Source organism: Oryctolagus cuniculus, chromosome 1, assembly GCF_051225735.1.
Source record: "Oryctolagus cuniculus isolate XC-2025 breed Fujian yellow rabbit chromosome 1, ASM5122573v1, whole genome shotgun sequence".
NCBI classification, from domain to species: domain Eukaryota; kingdom Metazoa; phylum Chordata; class Mammalia; order Lagomorpha; family Leporidae; genus Oryctolagus; species Oryctolagus cuniculus.
In genome coordinates, this window is record NC_142867.1 from 126821603 (window position 1) to 126842631 (window position 21029).

Consider the following 21029-nt stretch of genomic DNA (forward strand, 5'->3'; position numbering starts at 1 on the left):
AACTCTATTGCTGTTTTTGCTTTTAGAAATCTGGCTCACATAAGCAACAAGATGGAAACAAAGTTTTTTATAGCAATGCCATTCAATTCTTTGAACGTCTTCCAAGATACATGCCAAAAATTACATAGTTAATACAGCTTCAAGAATTATTTTAATGACCTCACAGCTGACAACTCAATTAGTTCCCATTTCAATTTCTTTTAAAGCAATGAATTGGAAAATACCTGACTTGCAAAGAGTTTTGTAACCCAGGATTAGATTAATTCAATTTCTCAGTATCTGGAAAGTATGCTGATAACATTTTACCAGGTCTTATCAAATGACTATTAGAGATACGATATTCTTTCACCAGAAACACCTTGTTTAAGCCACTGCACTTAGAAATATAGGGGAAATGAAAATACTGACTATTTCAATATGCTATCTCACAACGCCCTCTGTGAGGAACACCTCTTTTCCCTGAGTTCTAATTCCAAGTTCCAGAAGACGCTGGGTCTGCCATGGGTTTATTCCTGATGCAGTAATGTGCCATTGCCATTGGCACTTCTCTTCTTTACTTTTGTGGGACTCTTCTTCATCAAGTTGATACCCTGTTGGATGACAGTTGAGTGACAGATGTGACAAACAAAGTAAAGGAAAATTGTCTCCTGGACAATTTGTGAAGTGTCCAGAAGACAGAGGTAGAACGACAAAGTACAAGAGGCACTTTCTCGAGTACATCAGTTTTATTTTTTTTTATTTTTTTTTTATTATTATTTTTTTTTTGACAGGCAGAGTGGACAGTGAGAGAGAGAGACAGAGAGAAAGGTCTTCCTTTGCCGTTGGTTCACCCTCCAATGGCCGCCGCGGCCAGCGCACTGCGGCCGGCGCACCGCGCTGATCCGATGACAGGAGCCAGGAGCCAGGTGCTTCTCCTGGTCTCCATGGGGTGCAGGGCCCAAGCACCTGGGCCATCCTCCACTGCACTCCCTGGCCACAGCAGAGGGCTGGGCTGGAAGAGGGGCAACTGGGACAGAATCCGGCGCCCCGACCGGGACTAGAACCCGGTGTGCCGGCGCCGCTAGGCGGAGGATTAGCCTAGTGAGCCGCGGCGCCGGCCGCGTACATCAGTTTTAAGGAATCTGAGATTTTGAAATGCGTTACCCTTTCGACCAGCGCTGTCCTTGTATGGGTCCCACAACTGCAGGCTAAAGGTAAGGGGACCAGTGCAAACTATCTCAGGACCTAGTAAGGATTGAAACACATCAGTCCAAACTCGCCTCTGGGGCCAGAACACACTCTCGGTGCCCTTGGTACATTTGTGTAGCCCCTGAGTAAACACATACCAGGGCCGTGACCATGGACAACCACGTGCTTTCAACCCCGGGCCCCCTTACCAGACATGAAATGCAAATAGAAAACGGTAGCTAAGTCAAAAGCATCTCTCCAAAGGGGCACACGGGGGGCCAGCAAGTGTGTGGTTTGCAGAATCTGGCTGTTGCTGAGGACACTGACTGGAGTGATGACATTGACTGAGCTTGGCTACTTCCCACATGAAGCTCCCGAGCTCCGGAAGAAAGTAACGTTGCAGGCCTCCTTGCTTTCTTCTGTCGCGGTAGGGCTCTTCCAAGGTCCTCTGAACAGCAGGAAAAAGAACTCAGCAAAGGACTTAAAAAGTCTGCTTAAGTCTTCTTCCTCTCCTGGGCTCCCTCCCTGCTGCTAGTGGCAGTGTCCTGGGCTCCCACTAACAAGCAGTGCATAGGGGAGCATTTTTGATGTCAAATAAGGGGGAGCCAAGAGGCCAGCTGAAGAGGGTTAATCCAACTTTCTGATTTCTCGACAACTTTCTGATACTTAAAAATTCTTCCATTCTGAACTAACTCTGCCTTGATAAACTAGGGCTCACCACAATTCCATCACAAGTAATCTCTTCTATACATAACAGTATTGAATCCTCATAATCATCCTTTAAGACATACTCCATTATGATCCACGTTTTACACACGAGTAAACTGAGGCACGGAGAGATTCAGCAACTATCCTACAATCAGAGCAAGAAATTCGAGGTTAGGCAGCCTGGCACTGGAGTTTCCGTATTCAACGGCTCTAAAAACCCAAGCAATAAGCCCAGCAGGATTTAGCTGACATTATTCAATCAGTCTCCCTGAAGTTTATGGTATTTATTTAATTTCCTCATAAGAGATCAAGTAATGTAGTAGAAAAAGAAAAGCTCTTTGCAAGTTTTTTTCACATATCCGAAAGCTCCCCGTGGCCATGTGTGAGGAGAGGAGATGGAAGTCAGAATCAGGAAGAGCAAAGCAATGGCTGAGAGAGGTGAGAAGGCAGGGTTCCTGAAGAGCACAATGACAAATGACAAGGCGTCACGTTCCAACCCCACTGCACAAGGCAGCTGGGATGAAGATGCAGGGGTTGCTCTGTTTCCAGGGAGAAGGCGGAGTTAGAAGAAAGCCATTCCTCAAAGCAACGGCTTTCAATCCTCAGAAAGGCATCAAAACCCAGATTGCCAAGTTTTCTTTCGGGCTGGAGGGGACCTGGGAGTTGACATTTCTAACAAGCTCCCAGCTGTGGTGACACTGGGGCTCTGGTCTCTGGTCTCTGCTCTGCCACCCCCTGCCTTCAAGAAACTAGACAAGAGATGAGTTGGAACTGCAATCAAAATAATACATTCTTCTTGAAAAGTGACATCAGTTAGCTTCATTTTTTTTGTTGTTGTTTGTGTTCTTTATTTTTACATCTATTTTTAGATTTGGCCTCTGAAAATGCAAAAGAAAAAAATAATGTCATGATTTGTTCAACAGAATGGGTGCCTGATGTGTACCAAGTGACTTTCTGGGAGCTATGAATAGTAGGGAACCAGAACAAAGTTCCCACCCCCTGAAGCTGTATCTACTGAGAAACAAAGAAAATGTCTAACTCTAAATGTATTAGCTTTGCAGAATGATGGGTCATGAAAACTAAGGCAGGGGAGGAATATAGAGCATGGTGGGGCATAGGCATGGGGGCAGAGGGGTCAGGAGATGCCCCTCTGTGGCCTCTGTGTCAGATGTTGACTGTCAATGAGCCTAAACTGGGTGTAACAAGACACATGTTTGAACACCATGTCTACCTGAGCACAAAAGTCACATCTCACATAACATGTACAGAGAGCTGCAGGCACATTTCTATAATCCGGCTAGCTGGAGAACCCATCTTACAAACCACACTAGCAAATGGTGATAACTTTATAGATGCTAATATTCAAAGTGCTGGAAAGAAGTGGGGAAACTGAGAGTTAGCTAGAACATGCCTTTGTAGTTCCACCTTTCTTTTGGAGATAGTATCTAAAATAAGGCACACACTGCAACAAATGTAGTTTAACCTCCAATGCAGACTCATCATTGTAAACCTCCATTCTCTTTGTAATGTGGTATTAGCCGCATAGGTCCTCAGCTTCCTCATAGAATGCACACTACCGGATGTGATTATTTATACCCTTGTCTTCTAGATAGCAAACACCACTTGGCTAGGAATCCTGTCAGTGGCACTCTGTCTCAACAGCACTACATACAATCCACCTTGGTAACAAACTGCTGGTCAATACCTATTTGGAATGCTTAAAAGATGTCAGAACAGGGGCTAGTGCTGTGGTGTACAGGGTAAAGCTGCAGTCTGCAGTGCTGGCATTCCATATGGGTGCCGGTTTGAATCCCCGCTGCTCCACTTTCAATCCAGCTCTCTGCTCTGGCCTGGGAAAGCAATAGAAGATGGCTCAAGTGCTTGGGCCCCTGCACCCAAGCGCAAGACCTGGAAGAAGCTCCTGGCTCCTGACTTCGGATGAACCCAGCTCCAACCATTGCGGCCATTTGGGGAGTGAACCAGTAGATAGAAGACCTCTCTCTCTCTCTCTCTCTCCCTCTGCCTCTGCCTCTGCCTCTCTGTAACTCTGCCTTTCAAATAAATAAATAAAGCTTTAAAAAAAAAAAAGATGTTAGAACAAGTTTTTCAACCTGGGATCGAAAATACTTCAATAAGGTGAAGAAAAGGACCTTAGAGGGGGGAGAGAGAGAGAGAGAGCGAGCACTATATAGACTATGCATCCACACAAGGACACACAAGGCCCAAGGTTTGCTATTGCTATGTGTATTTTCCAAACTAGTGCTTTCATTTCCACTATAACCGGTAAAATGTAACACATGCATTTTCTGGATATGGTATGACCGCGATTCTACAAAAGCTTTCAGATTGCCATTTGGGTCTATCACCACAAGGAGGTGTAGAGGGACCCCTTTCATTGTCTCAGGCTACAAAGAAAACCACAGAGGTGACTGGCTCTGTCAGTCACATACAGCTGCCCTTGACGGCTGAATGACACCAGGCTGTCAGTCGCTGGGATGAGCCAGTGTGGAAGGACAGCCAAGCCTTCCAATGGCACAAGCTGAATCTAACAGCATGGCTCGTGGCAGTCAGCACCATGTCTTCATTGCCGCTTGGAATTTCGTTCTAATACATCACCTGTTCCATTGAAAGAATGTTGCCAATTTAAATCTTATTGACTGCGTATGTGCACAATTCGTATTTCCAGAATTTAGTGTCACTTAAGAATATAACCTTCAAGAATTCATACGTAGTTTTTGTTGTGCGATACAAATTGTTTTAAAATACTCTTATCAGGCTGGCGTTGTGGCACAGCAGGTCAAACTGTCACATGCAATGGATGCATTCCAAATGGACAATAGCTCGTGTCTTAGCTGCTCTGCTTCTGATCCAGATCCCTGCTAATGGCCTGGGAGAAGTAGCAGAAGATGCCCCAAGTGTCTGGGCTCCTTCTACCCACATGGGAGACCTGGAAGAAGCTTTGGGCTCTTGGCTTCGGCCTGACCCAGTTTAGGGAGTGAATCCACAGCTCGCTTGCTCTCTCTCTCTCTCAAAAAATACTGTTACACTGGAAATTGGTAAAAATGAATCTCTCTCTTCCCATCCTTAGCCCCTGATTTTAAAGTGTTTTCTAGAGAGTCCTTAATTTAAAAAACTCTGTTGAAGATGAGCAATGCATGTTAAAGCCCCAAAAGACATTTCTCCAAATTTCCTTTTTAATACACCCCTCAGTATTATCTGGGTTTAGTGCTTTCATTTGTTTTTGCATTTGCACATCTTAAAATAAATTGAGAGTTAGCCAAACTTCTTTAAGAAGAGACTTATTGTAACACACCTTACTGTATTAGTTGGTATAATACATAAAAATGTATTTAGAATGCCAGTTCTAAGAGTGGGAGGAAGAAGATCTTGCTTTCAGAACCCACGGAGCAATAATGAATGAATTTCTTAAAGGGAAGGCAAACAGGGAAGCCAAAATGAAATATTTTTAGACCAACTCCCAAGGTACTCTAAATTGCAAAAGCTGTTCTCCTGGGAGGCATTCACCACTCAGTTATTTCCTAAGTTACAAATGGAGCCAACTTGAGAGCATCCACAAAGACCCTAAATTATGTAAGAGGAAACTTTATGATTCAGATAGTCAGAAATTCAATCGGAGCAATAACTCTGCTAGAGCTAATATTTGCTGATAAGATATTGGTTGAGAATATATATGAGAGACTCACAGAATAGTGAGGTGTGAGGGCTGCTTGGAGAGGGCACAGCACAAAAGCATTCAGTAGTGCAACGGTCTGCCTTTCATGGGGACTTCAGAAAGCACACGGGGAAATGCAGTCAGGGCCCGGTGTTGTGGCACAGTAGGTTAAGTCGCCCTCTATGACACCATCATCCCATCTTGCAATGCCAGTTTGAGTCCCAGGTACTCTGCTTCCGTTCTGATTCCCTGGGAAGGCAGTGGAAGATGACACCAGCGCCTGCGCCCCTGTGATCCATGTGGGAAACCCATATGGAGTTCCTGGATCCTGACTTTTTTGGCTTGGCCAGACTTGGCTGTCACAACCTTTGAGGAATGAACCAGCAGACGGAAGATCCCTTTTCTCTACCTGTCTCTTTCTCTGTCATTCCACCTTTTTTTTTTTTTTTTTTTTGACAGGCAGAGTGGACAGTGAGAGAGAGAGACAGAGAGAAAAGTCTTCCTTTGCCATTGGTTCACCCTCCAATGGCCGCCATGGCCGGCGTGCTGCAGCCAGAGCACCGCGCTGATCCGAAGCCAGGAGTCAGGTGCTTCTCCTGGTCTCCCATGGGGTGTAGGGCCCAAGCACTTGGGCCATCCCCCACTGCACTCCCTGGCCATAGCAGAGGGCTGGCCTGGAAGAGGGGCAACCAGGACAGAATCCGGCGCCCTGACTGGGACTAGAACCCGGCGGGTCGGCGCCACAGGCGGAAGATTAACCTATTGAGCCATGGCGCCGGCCCACTCCGCCTTTTTTTAAAAAAAATATATTTATTTGAAAGTCAGAAATACACAAAGAGAGAAGGAGAGGCAGAGAGAGAGAGGTCTTCCATCTGCTGGTTTACTCCCAAATTGGTCACAATGGCCAGAGCTCCGCTGCTCCAAAACCATGAGCCAGGAGTTTCTTCCATGTCTCCCATGTGGGTGAGGGGCCCAATGACTTGAGCCATCTTCTGCTTTCCCAGGCCACAGCAGAGAGCTGGATAGGAAGTGGAGCAGTTGGGACTCGAACCAGCACCCATATAGGATGATGGCACTGCAGGCAGCTGCTTTACCTGCTATGCCACAGCACCTGCCCTACTCTGCCCTTCAAGTAAATAAATCTTTATAAGAAAAAATGGAGCCAAAAGATAAGTTTATTTTGGTGCAAAAAACACACAATTACTTTATAATGTGCATTTTCCATGAATTTTTTGAAGACCTCTGTATGCAAGATTTCAAAAATTTTTTGCACTGGAATTATCTTTAAATGCCCTTGCCACTCTAACAACAGCTGGAGTGGAGGCATCACAGTAAGGCACAGAGAGGGTGTGTGTCTGTGTGTGAGCAGGGGAGAGAGGTTTTATCCAGAGAAAGCATACACAAATGCATGCAAGGTGAAGCCTGGCAGGAAACAGAGTCTTTGAAGCACACCAGGAAGGTGCCAGGTGTCCTGAAAGCAAAGTCACTTGGGGCAGAAAACCGTCGTCAGGGCGATGATGCACTGTGGTTTCAGCCATGACCGATGATGTATGAGTCCATCAGGACAGAGCTCACTGGGTCCTGACGTGGGCACAGGGAGGGCTCTACCTGAATGCAAAGAGCAACTGCACCAGCCGCACAGCCCGAGGGAGGCAGTGGGCTGAAGGCAGTTCACAACACAGTATCTGACGCAAGGAAGGAAAATGAAGAGTGATTTACGTGGAAAGATGGCTCCACGAAGAGGTGGAAATTGCTTACAACTACAAAAGAGGGGTTAAACTGCATGGCTGCGGGAGGAGAGAGGAGGAGAATGTCTATCTTGGTAACAGAGGTAAAGCATAGGGTAGCAAAATGCAATTACACAAAGAAAGGGGAGGCAGAGAGGCAGGAGAACACTCTGAACAAAATAATGAATCGTGGCCCTGGCTTCTTCCCAGCCTTCTAACTGCCCTGTAAATCTGTGCAATGTTGGGGGGTGGGGGAGCAAGGTGTTAGGTTCTCCGGGGAGACAGATGGAAGCTCACGTAACAATAACAGCAGAAACCATCTCAGTGCCTGCCTCCAAGGTCCTCACCGTCTGAGGCCTAAGATAGAATGCAAGGGCCTTAAAGAGACTCTCTCGCTGAGGATGGTGAATTAGTGCAGGGGCGCACCTGGACAAGAGTGATGACTTGTAATGCTCCCTGGCCCGAGACAGTCACTAGGATAGGAACAACTAATTGTTTATTTTAAAATAGCTGGGGCTGGCGCTGTGGCGTAGAGGGTAAAGCCACCGCTTGCAGTGCCAGTATCCCATATGGGCGCCGGTTCAAGGCTTGGCCGTTCCACTTCCTATCCAGCTCTCTGCTAGAGGAAAGCAGTAGAAGATGGCCCAAGTCCTTGGGCCCCTGCACCCATGTGGGAGATCCGGAAGAAGCTCCTGGCTCCTGGCTTTGGATCAGTGCAGCTCCGGCCGTTGCGGCCATTTGGGGAGTGAACCAGCGGATGGAAGACCTCTCTCTCTCTGCCTCTCCTTCTCTCTCTGTGTAACTCTGACTTTCAAACAAATAAATAAATCTTTAAAAAAATAGCCACTATAAAGGATTTTGAACACAATGAAATGATAAATACTTGAAGTGATAGATATTCCAAATATCCTCATCCGATCATTAAACATTGCATACAAGCACTGAAATAAATATGTACAAGTATAATGTGTCAAAAATAAGAACCCTATATATTTTAAAAGATACCCTACCAGTGCCGGCACTGTGGCATAGCAGGTAAGGCCATTGCCTGCAATGCTGGCATCCCAAATGGGTGCTGGTTTGGGTCCCAGCTGCTCCACTTCCAGTCTAGCTCTCTGCTATGGCCTGGAAAAGCAGTGGAAGATGGCCCAAGTCCTTGAGGCCCTGCACCCACGTGGGAGACCAAGAAGAAGCTCCTGGCTCCTGGCTTTGAATCAGCATAGCTCTAGCTGATGCAGCCAACTAGGGAGTGAACCAGCAGATGGAAGACCTCCCTCTCTCTCTCTCTCTCTCTCTCTCTCTCTCTCTGCCTCTGCCTCTGCCTTTCAAATAAATAAATAAATCTTTAAAAAATTTTTAAAAACACCATATCATATTCATGGATACAATAACAATGATAAGTTCACCTAGCCTTTTAACAAATATTTATTAATCACCTACTAAGTGGCAGACCCTCTGTGAGACTTGAAGGATGGGATGTTGGGTAGAGAGTTACCACCCCCATAGAAACTACAGCCAGGCAGCAGCAACATGCAATAGACACAGTAACAGGATATTCACAATAAATGACAAACTGAACTGAGATGACCCCTGGGATGGTGATGCCTGGAGGCAGCGTAGGCTACCTGTTCAGATGTGCAGTCTAGAGACAGGCTTCCCTGAAGAGCAAACTCAGAAGGAGCACCAGCCACAGCGTTGGGTATATACGACATTTTAAACTGAGGGTTGGGCAGGGGCGCAGGCCCTGGGCTGGAGGTGGACTCAGAAAAGGAAGTAATGAGCACCACAGTGGCCCAAGCCAAGTGGATGAAGGGAAGGAGAGTAAGTTCCAGTCCCCAGAAGCTGAGAGGTGCACATCGCTAGCAAAGATTTGCTTTTTATTTCAGGTGCAATGGGGAATCCCTGTACAGGTTCAGGGAGAGGAAGCCATGATCCAGTGTAAGCTTCTTATGAAAGCATGGTAGACTTTCTCTGCAGAATCCATTATATCAGGGCCAGTGGCACGAGGCTACCGCCATAGGACAAGAGGGTCTGCAGCCCGAGGAAGGGGGGACCAGAGTGAAGGAAGGGTTGGCCTGTGACTGGGAGTGAGGCATTAATGATACTGTACTTCGGCAGCAAAGGGGAAGAAGAGACATACAGCCAGAGGAGTGAGAGTTCTCCAAAGGCTTTCCTTGTTTTTGCTTGTTTGTGCTGACACTGGAAACAGTTGCACTAATTAATTCCTTTTGCAAACATTTGCTGAATGCCTACTGGGTGCCAGGGCCTTTCACATTTTCATGAGTCCACAAATCACCTGTGCATCTTATGAATTCACCAGGGGTGGGAAGCCACCCACGATTCGGCATTTCTAGCAAGCTCTGTAGTTACACTGATACACTGGAAACTGGGAACAGAATGCAATTTTATTGGACTGACTTTAGGCAGTAGGGATGTAACTGTGAATGAGACAAGTACCTGGTTTTCTTGCATTCCAGTAGATGAGTATACATAACGATGAGAATGACCCTATCCACTGGGAGCAAGTGGCAGCGCGGAGATAGGGGATAACTCAAGTAACGGAGTTACAGCAAAGGGGATTAAGCACTGGATCTGAAGCACGTGCAGGAAGGATGTTTCATCTACTGGATCATTAGAGAAGAAAAATATAATGGAAACACAGGAGTAGTCTGTGCAGCCAGTGGAAAGCAAGGCTGCAATTAAGTGATGGTCTCTATTTTCTCCAAAGCAAATGGCAAAGTTATTGGTTGAAGATAAACAGGAGAACAGGAGACAGAGGCTGGCGGATGCAGGAAAAAAATGAAATAACTGTTGTGGAAAATAAGAGCAACATTGCTAGGGAACTATACAGGTATTCATAGGCTGCACTGAGGTCCAGCTGTGGTTGATGATCAAGAACTTATAGTATCTAGATTCTGCCAGCTTTGAGGTTAGCCTCCAGTAACACTCAGCTGCCAACCTAGAGAATGTGGGGAACTGAGTCTATCCAGTTGGGGAATGCCAAGTAAGCAACAGAAAAGCAGTTCAGGATTTAAGACACCGAAAACTGCTGAGAAAGGTGAGTGGAAATGGCAGTGGTCCATGGACAGAGAGTACATAGTGGGCACAATGTGCTAGAATTCCTAATGAGATCCTTGACCACATGACCTGAAATGAAAGACCCTACAAGACCCAAAGAGGAAACATGCATTGATTTGCACTGGGAATCCCTGTGCACAAGGGAGTCAAGACGTGGACCAGAGGGGTCATCTAAGTGGATCTTAACAATATCAGCGATGATGTTGGGAGCCGAGAGTTTTCATGGGTTTTGATGGCATGCATAAATTGAGTGTTATAGAGAAAGTATATTGTGCTAAGGAGAGCACTTGGTATCAGATAGAGTAGGGCTTTGCTGCTGACTAACAGAGGACTCTAAGACAAGCATTTTGCCTAACTTTTTTTTTTTTGACAGGCAGAGTGGACAGAGAGAGAGAGACAGAGAGAAAGGTCTTCCTTTGCCGTTGGTTCACCCTCCAATGGCTGCCACGGCAGGCGCGCTGCAGCCAGAGCACCGCGCTGATCCGAAGCCAGGAGCCAGGTGCTTCTCCTGGTCTCCCATGGGGTGCAGGTCCCAAACACTTGGGCCATCCTCCACTGCCTTCCCGGGCCACAGCAGAGAGCTGGCCTGGAAGAGGGGCAACCGGGACAGAATCCGGCGCCCCGACCGGGACTAGAATGCGGTGTGCTGGTGCCGCAAGGCGGAGGATTAGCCTATTGAGCCATGGTGCCGGCATTGTCTAACTTCTTGGAGCCTCCATTTCTCCATCAGTGAAGTGGGACAGGTATTTTTACAACACAGAATGGATGGCATTTATTGTGAGGACTGAGGGAAGTAACGCATATCTAAGAGACATAAACGCACCTAGCAAATAGAAAACAATCCTTGAACAGATGCTGCTCTGTTACTGCTGTCAGAAACTCTAGTACCTTTTTTGGGAGAAACAAGTCTGGGAGTGCTGACCTGGGAGTGCTACGAATCTAATCAAGTGATCCTGAACCCATTTCCTTATCATTTTCCAAGGAGTTCTGAAGCCTTTTCTAACCGCCTTTTCCAATGTAAAAAGAGTGGAATTTTTAAAAAAAATTTTTAGCTATTTATTTGAGAGGTAGAGTTACACACAGTGAAAGGGAGAGACAGACAGAAAGGTCTTCCATCCACTGGTTGACTTCCCCAAATGACCACAATGGCTGGGGCTGGGCCAGTCCGAAGCCAGGAGCCAGGAACTTCTCTCAAGTCTCCCATGCAGGTGCAGCGACCCAAGTGCTTGGGCCTTCTTCCACTGCTTTCCCACACCGTAGGATAGAATGGATTGGAAGAGGAGCAGCCAGGACTAGAACTGGCACCCATATGAGATGCTGGTGCCACAGGCAGAGGATTAACCTACTGCGCCACAGAGCTAGCCCCCAAAGAGTGAATTTTTACAATGCACTGTTTCAATCTAGTTTTAGGTTAGGTTTATCCTGGTAGGTAATAGGCTAGAAAACATTAGATTTACATTTGTGGCATTATGTAGCTAATTGAGGTAGTGTTTTTTCTCGTCTGCCTATAGACTGGTGCACTGCTAAAAACATTTTCTGGTTTTCAAAAACGTCTAACTCTTCAGGAGTGTTCTGTACTCAATCTATGTAGGTTCCTCAGCAGGGTTTCATCTCCCTCTGAGGTTTATATTTTATTTTATTTATTTATTTATTTTTTGGCTAAAGCTACTGAAACAACTTTAACTTTGTATTTTTATAAGGCCTCTTTCACAGTGTGCTGACACAGTGGTTGATGGACTGGTTTCTAGATTGATAGCCTGTGGTCGGCAAAATGCAGTTATTTCTAAAAATACATAATTGGGAGATCAATCAATACAATTGTGCACACCTGAAAGAAAATTCAGCTGGCCCACAGGCCCCAGCAGCTGCTGCAGGGCTGTTCTTGTCTCGAGACGCTCCACTGTGTGACTAGGAGAAACCTCTGTCTAAGAGAAGCATCGAGACACTACTGAAGTCGGAGGCAAATGGTGCCGGGGCTTGGTGAGGACGAGAGGGATGGAGTCTCGGGAGAGAGCCAGGATCACAGGTGAATGACAGAAATTTGTTCCATTTCTGGAGGAGAACTGGATGTCCAGATACTGCAGGAGGACCCCATGGAACAGTGGCAGTTATTATGAGGGTCCCTTGCCCAACACGAAGAGACACTGTTAGCAGGTGAAGCAGCCTTCCTGAGTCAGTGATGAGCTTGCATCTTAGGACAGAAGAAGGATAACACACATGTTTTAACAAGGGTTTTGTTTGCAAAATAATGCCCTGCGTAAGGCCCTGGTGCCTGGTCACCCCTTGCGTCAGCCTTGGCTTTGTCATTTCTCTCTAGTCCACCTGCTTCCAAGGAGACTGACAGAAACAGAGGTGCCACAACACAAGGCAAAGCCATTCCAGAAGCAGTGAGCCCTTTGCAGGAGAAAAGTGCTTCCAGCTGCGTGATCAAGGTCTGCTCTCCCAACATCCAGCCCTATTTTCCGTGCCTCTCTGGTCCTTGCCTCCAGCGCACAGCTCCACGTGGTGTTGAAGAGGGCAGTGAGGGCCGGAGCTCGCACATCTGCTTCCTTGTCACCGGCGGTGGTTTCAGGAGCTACCCCGTGGCCGGGCAGGGATGGCGTAGGAAGCCACCCAGAGCAGTGCGCGGTATTTATCTGTCACCGGGCTGCCACCTTCCTCCACAAGCTGAACAGCTTTAAAACTCAGCCTTCCCATTTGTTCATTACACTTGGCAAAGAAGTGAGCAAGATGAAATTAAAATGTTTCCCAAGCCCACACCACTTTAATTCCACTCAATAGATTTTCCTGACATATTTACTCACGGCCATGTCTGTCTCAGTATCATCCATGGAAAAGTATAAATTAAAATTTTAAATTAAAAGCAGAGAGTCTAGGGAGCTTGATATCTTTTTGAAGAATGGTGCGAGTCAGCCACAGGCTCCCCGCATGACTATCCTGGGAGCAAAGGCGCTGGCAGTGCAGGAATTACAGCCCTCAGATTTCCCTACAAATACCTGCTTGCATATAATGTACAGGATGGCGGAATCCCAACGATAGACGAAGCTGTGGAGGTCATTCTTCTTTCCCCAGAACTGCCCATAAACAACTCCCCACCCATGTCTGGCTCAGGTGAAACTTGTTCAGAACTGCAAAAGGACCAATGTATTCATGAATCCAAAATATACACTAAAATTGTTAGTTTTCAGTTTCTGTATAGCTCAAGCATTAAGAGAATAAATATTTTAGTAAGAAGCAAATGGGTTCCAAGCACAGATTGTCACATGACTAAGCTTCTAATCCTTTCTGAACATTAGATGTTTTTATTTATAAAATGGAAAATATATTTTAAAAATCATAAATTATTATAAATATTCTACAATCCTTAATTCTGCTATCAAAGATCAGGATCATGGTAATGTCAAAATTGTTTACAGATATATTTCTGTATTAATGCAAAAGTAAAAATTAATAATACTCTAAATGTTCTAATGATTTTGGCTTTGCCTTAGGGTGTGTCTGTCCATCTATACATCCATCAACTATAATGTTGAGAAAATTAAGCACAACACTCAGCGTTTTGGTCACTATCCATAAGCTACATTGACTCACGTTTAGAAAACAGAGATTGTGTGTGTACAAATGATTGCACCTTAATACGAGTCCGACTAGTCAGGAAGTTTGCTTGAATTGTCCTGCACCATCCTGAACACAATACACATCTGAACTAGAACTTATTTGAGTTTTAAAAATAAACCCCCCACCCTGCCTTAGACAGATGGACAGAGACAGATGGAGGAGAAGGGATTGGGAGACGAAGTTTTTACCACTCACGCGAGCACTTTGCCTGTAGAAAGTCAACTCTCAGCCTGTTTAAAAATATATGTTATATATTTTTAATAAGCTAACCATCGTTTCCAGAATAGTGGCTTGTTTTATACAGATTATGTGAACTATCTCCCCTTAAAAAAAAAAAATGGAAGGAAAAACTCTTTCCTTGGGCCAAGAAAGACCCAGAAAGGGAAATGCCCTGGGGGTAAAAAAAGTCATAGGGTTAACTTGTGCAAATGTTTCCAGTCCAGGCCTGGAGAGGTGCTGCTTTTAATTTATGTCACCTGGAGTTCTGCACCACAGGGTGCCAATCCGGGAGGAAGAAAGTATTCTTAGCTCCTGAGACTCTCTGGATTGCTCTGAGGGCACCCAAAGAGCAGAAAGCCTGATTTGAAAGCACCCTGAAACTTCCTAACCTGCCTCCTCTTCTCACATGCTGAGCAAGGGCAGAGACATGCACAGGATAGCACTCAGAACACAGGTGCAAAACACCACGGCTGGAACCATCAGGACACTTGGTATTAAAGATTTATTAATTCACGTATTTGACAAGCAGAAAGAGGGGGAAAGGCAGAGAGAGAGAGAGAGAGAGAGAGAGGTCTTGTCCTTCTGGTCACTGCCTAAGTGGTTGCCATGGCCGGGGCTGGGCCAGGAGCCTGGGTCAGAAGCAGAGTGGACACTTGTTATTGAGAAGCTGTGTTGAAAACCCGATTTTTCAACAAAAGGAGAAAGGGGGAAGTTGTCTTATTGTGGACCTGTATTAAATAAGTACATAAATTGAGGGAAAAAAGACAAAAGGAGGGATGGAAAGAGAAAGAAAAAAAAGAGAAAGAATAAATCTTCAAATCGGTTGAAAAGGTATAATTGAGTTAATACTTCAAAGCAGATGTACTACCATAATTGTGTTCTACTTGGGTGAATATTGGAAATAATTATGCACTTCCTGAGAACACGTTGACTACCAATTCCCATTATTCTTTGACAATTCCTCTGCAACAGTTCATTATGCGGCACCCAACAGATCTGCGGTGGGAGCTCTTAAAAGCTGACCTCGCGTTGCCCTTGCCATCAGTCCGTCCTTGGTGCCTCATTCTCCTTATCCCTCCACACCTCAGCTGTCACAAGTCCTAGTTAGGCCACGTGTCCGGAGAGAAGGGTCTCTTTCTACTCAAATTAACTATGGGAAAGCAAAGCAGAGTCTGGTTAAGTTAAAGCCCTAGGGGATTCCAGCAGAGTGGAGAATTACTTCTGTCTCAGTTCATTATAATGAATAATAAAGAGATAGTTACATGTGCTTTTTGGTAAATTATTCATCTTGTGCACTGCAGAATCAGGGCAGTAATACGTAAGGGAGACAACCGGTGCATTTGGGTTTCTGTAACCATCCAATCGAAAGAATTCACGAACACCCATTTGCTCCCCTCATTAAGGAGGGAGAGGTCTTGGAAAGAAGAGACTTAAACTAGGTACCACCAGCACCCACCCCCTACCTCGCTGTCTGCGAGCAGCTCCCTAGAAAGCAGAGGCTGCTTATAACACGTTTATTACTTCAGTGTAGCTCCAAAGTCACTCCACCCAACCTGTGGAGCTCAGCTGGACCGCCATGTTGTTTTTTTCTGCCATCATCAGGAGGTAATTAGGAGAGTGAAAACTGTTTCCAAATCACTAAGACTATTCCACCATTGCCTCGCTCACTGTGGCCTGATCTGCGTCTACTCCATTCCTTAGCTTGATTCTTCACTAGTTCCTGCCTTAGCTTGCTGTCCCTCTTGTTTGTTCACTCTTAGGATGAAATACACTGATTGGAAACCCTGGCCGAGACGTCCATTATTAGTGTCATGCCACGGTGGACAGACACAGAGAATTGGATATTTTGGAGGTTTCAGATTTTGCTCCTCCAAGAAATAAGAGACTTTGACCTTCCTAGGCCTTTACTTGTCAAAACTTAGAAGATAAAAAAAAATAATAATTATTGTTTGTCCTGTCAATACTTCTAAATCATGTATTCTAGCACCAAGAAGGTTAATGTTATTAACCTAAAATGGCACAATTTACGTAAGATGCTTGGTGTTTGGCACCCTTCCTTGAAGAGCAGCACCATCCATCCTGGCCCTGTGAACAGGTAATAGTCAAACACAGGCGATGAGCAAAACTGATGTTCATGAGCAGTACCAAATGAAACATGGAATGAAGATGGTGGTGATGGTGATGGTGTTGGTGAAAAACCAGTGCAAGTAAGGGGATGACAGACCAAAGAGAGATGCGGGGTTGGGTGGAACAGTACCCCGCATTCCATGTCAGAAAACATCTCAGCAATTGTCCTCACTATCCAGAGATAAAAACATGTGAGAATGCTTTTATCAGCAGTAAGAATCAAGATCCTGAACAAGAGTTCTAGGTGCTGCTGCTGGTAAACACGGAGAAGCAGGTAGCTCGTCAAGGAAGCCCAGGTTAGTTAGCTCCCTCTGTGCTCTGCGGGAGGTAAGAGGGGAGAGGGCTTCCCCAGAATTTAGGGAAGGCACACTCTGCTTTGGAAGTGGAACTCGGGAACTGTTCTCGTGACAGGAAGAAACGCTTATCAGTAACCACTCAGGACTCCGTGGGGAGACATTTTCCACCCATACTTTTTCACCTTGCGATGACCTGTCAAAACAGCAATCTTGAATTTTTCCCAAAAGCAGAGTTGGGGACAAAAACTGAATAACAACTAGACAGCAAGAGCCGGAAGTGTGGTGGTATCTGCAACTCTGCAGTGCTCCACTTGGTCTCAGCCCTTCCTTGCCCCGCACCTGCTGTCCAGTGCTAGCTGGCAATTCAGTCTGAAGCACTCCTTATCTGTGCTACTCACACCCCACCTTTTCCCAGCTGACCACTATTGGGAAGATCTATATTGAAAATACATTGGCAGTATGGGGGAAGAGCTTTCTTCACAGTGTTTAGATAATGCAGACGAACTCTGACAAAACTAGATAATAAACAAGACAGGATGTCATGCCTTAAAGGAATCTAAGTAATGACAAAAGAAGTGGATATTAACATTCTCCTCCAGATATCATACTCACCTATGAAGATATTTTCTTTTTGTAAATCCAAAAGAGAAATGTTAGTGTCAGAACAAAGAGATAGCTGGAGAGTGTGGGGAGCAACTCGGACTAGACTAAGTTACTGGAATTAAGACTTATTCTATGCATCTGCTCTCCCACAATATGGCGCTGGGAGAGGAGTAAACAGCTTCTACCCAGCTGCCTCTCACCAACTTGACAAGCTGCAGGAGCTGCTCCTGATTGGAGGAGAGCAGCGTACTGGGCGTGTGGGCAGCCGAGTTGGGATTGGCGGAGGAGGACTATAAAGGAGGAGAGAGATGGCATGCACCAGGAACATCTAAGGGGAACATCTGAAGGAACACCTGTGAAGCCCCCGAGAGAGCCGGCCGGCGGTGTGCCGCTCCCCCGCGGAAGTGGGGAAAGTGGCAGGGGGAACCGCCCTTCCACGGAGGTGGAAGGGATGGTAGCCAACCCGGGAAGAACCAGCAGCAAACCCGGGAAGGGCCGAGCAGACAAAAGAACAGCGCAGGGTCCTGTGTCATTCCTCCACGAAGAGGGGGAGCGACAGAGAGGCTTGTGATTTTTGCAGTGGGTGGAGATTCGAGTGCCTCCAAAAGAAGCAGCATCCGGATTTGCAGGAAGCTACACTAGGCTCAGCAGAGGACAGGGGAGGGAACCCGGCCCCACCACTCAAGGCTGAGCTTTTTGGCTGAAGGAATGACCCAAGTGAACAATAAGATTTCTTTTATTTTGTGTGTATTTTTTAAGTAGAAAATAAGCCAGTTTGACTTGCTGATCTGTTTAAAAAGAAGAAATGTTACGTAAAATCCATGTGTTCACACCCAGAGACCCAAAGTAGGGTAGCCTTTGTCTTATAAAATTAAATTAATTTCAGAGACACCTTTTGGTGACTTTGAGGGGTGATAATGGCTGCTTTTTCATTAAAGTTTATTAAATTCTTAAGACCATAATACTTTATATAGGTGATTCAGGAAGCTCATGAGGCAAGTTTATTAAAGCAACAAGGAGCTCATTCTAATGTGGAGTAGTTAGGATTTTTAAAGACCTTCTTATGCCAAGTTGTCATCTCTCTCTCCTGGCCACCTGCTGGTGCCAATTCTTCCCCTTGGAACATCAATAAATCCAGCACGTCTTCCCTATGATAAACCTTAACGGAAATGAAGTGTATTTTGGTGCAGATAATTTTTGATATCCGTGTATAGTGTTTTCATAATATGCATTTCCAAGACCACATTTTAAGTCCCTCATATCTAAAAGATTTCACTCTGATAATTTACAGAAACAGACACACACAAAATTTATAGCTCTAATCACACTCCTATTTCTTACAATAGAATTCTTAGTTGTGTACTTAGGTCTATTCTGGATATAAGAGAGACGAAAACACTTCTATTCAATATTGCATTGAAGGTTGTAGATACAAGGAGGCAAGAGAATTACATAAAAGAGCTCTGGTTTTGAAAGGAAGAATTTAAACTATCTCACTGTAGCTAGTAGATCTATTCCATAAAAAATTCTATGGAACTCACTCAAAACCTATTTGAATGAACATACAGGTTTTGCAAGATTGCAGAACACAAGATGAATGTATATAAAAGTAACTATGTTCCTAAGAAAATTAGCCATGAAAAATCTGAAAATGAAATTAAGAAAATAATTCCATTTACAATAGCGTTAAACTGAATGAAACATTTAAAAGTGACTTTAAGAAGTAATACAAAAGTTATACTCTAAAAACTAAAATGTTGTTAATATAAAAAAGACTTCAGTTAATAGATATCCAATGTTCATGAATTTAACAAGTTAATACTGTCACCACATGGTGATAGACTGAATATGTAATCCTTGTAAAATTCTAGCTGATTTCTTTGTAGAAATTGATAAGATAATACAAGAATTCATATGGCAATTCAAAAGACTCAAAACAACCAAACAATCTTCACGGAGTAGGAAACTGTTTAAAGAATGTGTTTAAAAGCTACAGTAAACAAGACAGTGTATTACTGGATAAGGGTAAACACAGATCAAGGGGTGGCAGGGAAATAGAATAGACCTTTGCCGTTCAAGTGAATTGGCTGCTGACAGCATGTCACGGCAGCTGGATGGGAAAAGACCAGTCTTTTAAGCCAATTATATTGAGACCATGGAATGACCAAACACAGTGAATAAAGTTGTACCTCACAGCATACTCAAATAATAATAACAACTCAAAATGTGTAAAGACCTAAAAGTATAGTTAAAATTATGAAATTCTTAGAAGAGTCTGTGATGCTGCACTAAACAGTTCCTTAGATCTGACACCAAACTGATAAGCAATAATGAAAAGTGTAGATAAATTGGACTTCACCAAATTAATAACTTTTACATCTCAAAGGAAAACATCAAGAAAGTCAAAAGACAATTCACAGAATGAGAGAAAATATTTGCAAATTATATATCTGATAAGTGATTTGGCTTTAGTACAGATAAAGAACACTCATAACTCAACAGACAATCCAAATTTTAAAAAGTGACCTGCATAAATATTTCCACAAATATATGCAAATGGACAATAAGCATATAAAGAAAATGGAATTATCTTTAGTTAACAGAGAAGTACAAATTTAAGCCTTGACAAAATAACATACCATGCACACTAGATGGACATGATTAAATCATGTAAGGGGGTGATCTTCAAAGAGATCACCATCTTACTCATCTGATACTCAGGTGCTTGAAATTAATGTTATGACCATGTAAGAGTCCTGCTTGCTGCCTCTTCCAGGGAACTATTTGAGGATGACAGATGGGGATGGGGGACGATGTGTAGCCTCGAAGAAAGACTTCCCAGTAGATGCAAGAGTAGAAACGATTTTTATCTCAATGGCTTCCTCTTTCGATTTTTCTTTTCCTTTGTGGATTCAAAATGCTTTAGAAACCTGCATGTGTTTCAGAATGTGCGTCTGTCTACAGGGTATATTTTCAAATGCAGCTGTGATAAATTCAGTGCTGGGAACCACTCTGGCTTCCCTCTGGAGCTGAACAGACTCAAGCTGCCCTGCAGTGAGCCACCTTCCACCCACCCATCCCCTTAGGACCTGGCCTCCAAGCACCCTCAGGGTCAGACCTTTGCTTTACTGACCCCTATCCAAGCCAATGTCCAACCTTGTTGTGAGCCCCTCTCATCAACCACAACCCCTCAAGTAACCTGTATATTCTAGTAATGTTTTTCTCTGGGCAACGATCAGCATTACCTAGTATGAAGCAGTAATATTACTGGGTAGCATGTCCTCCCAAGGAAGGGGATCGCTCTCTTGGCCAGGTGCTGATACCCTATCAGGCAGGCAGCTCTCCCCATCGCACACACAGACAGGCCTGCTGCACCTCCCTCAGGGCTGAAGAATAAAGCTTTCAGGTTCAGAACCTTGAAGAGCAAAGGGCCCTGGCTCTGAGTGCAGCCAAGTGAGAAGACACATGGCAGAGGGAGCTGGGGCAGCCCTGGTCACGCTGCCTCTGCTATAATTGCAACGATTCTTCATTCTTAAATGGTAATTTTGAAGTTTTCCAAGGAATTACTTTCCTGAGTGTCAACAATACAGATAGCACAGTTGATAAGTGCTTTATATTCCAGTAGAAATTGGCCAGGGTTGGCTTTGGATGCCAATTAGCCAGGCTCCTGCGAGAGGCACTGTGGCAGCAGAGCCTGGCTTTTTGACTCACGCTGACCAGCCTCTAGGTCTGCTGGAGGCCACCTGCCTGCTCTCCAAACCACTCGGCTCTCTTCCCTCTCAAACCCAGGGCATCTTCTCTCAGGCTACTGCT

General features: G+C 44.9%; 1 protein-coding gene across 8 annotated transcripts in view; it reads right to left on the reverse strand.

The window, feature by feature from the left end:
- Window positions 1-21029, reverse strand: part of OPCML (opioid binding protein/cell adhesion molecule like) — a 1215017-nt gene that overhangs the window by 266689 nt on the left and 927299 nt on the right. The window contains exon 1 of one of the 8 annotated variants that reach the window (XM_089314676.1): window positions 17226-17342. The exons of the other annotated variants lie outside the window; for them this stretch is intronic. The gene's annotated coding sequence lies outside the window, so the exon portion shown is untranslated. Of the gene's footprint in view, window positions 1-17225; window positions 17343-21029 lie in introns of those variants that run through there. 8 annotated transcript variants of the gene reach the window in all.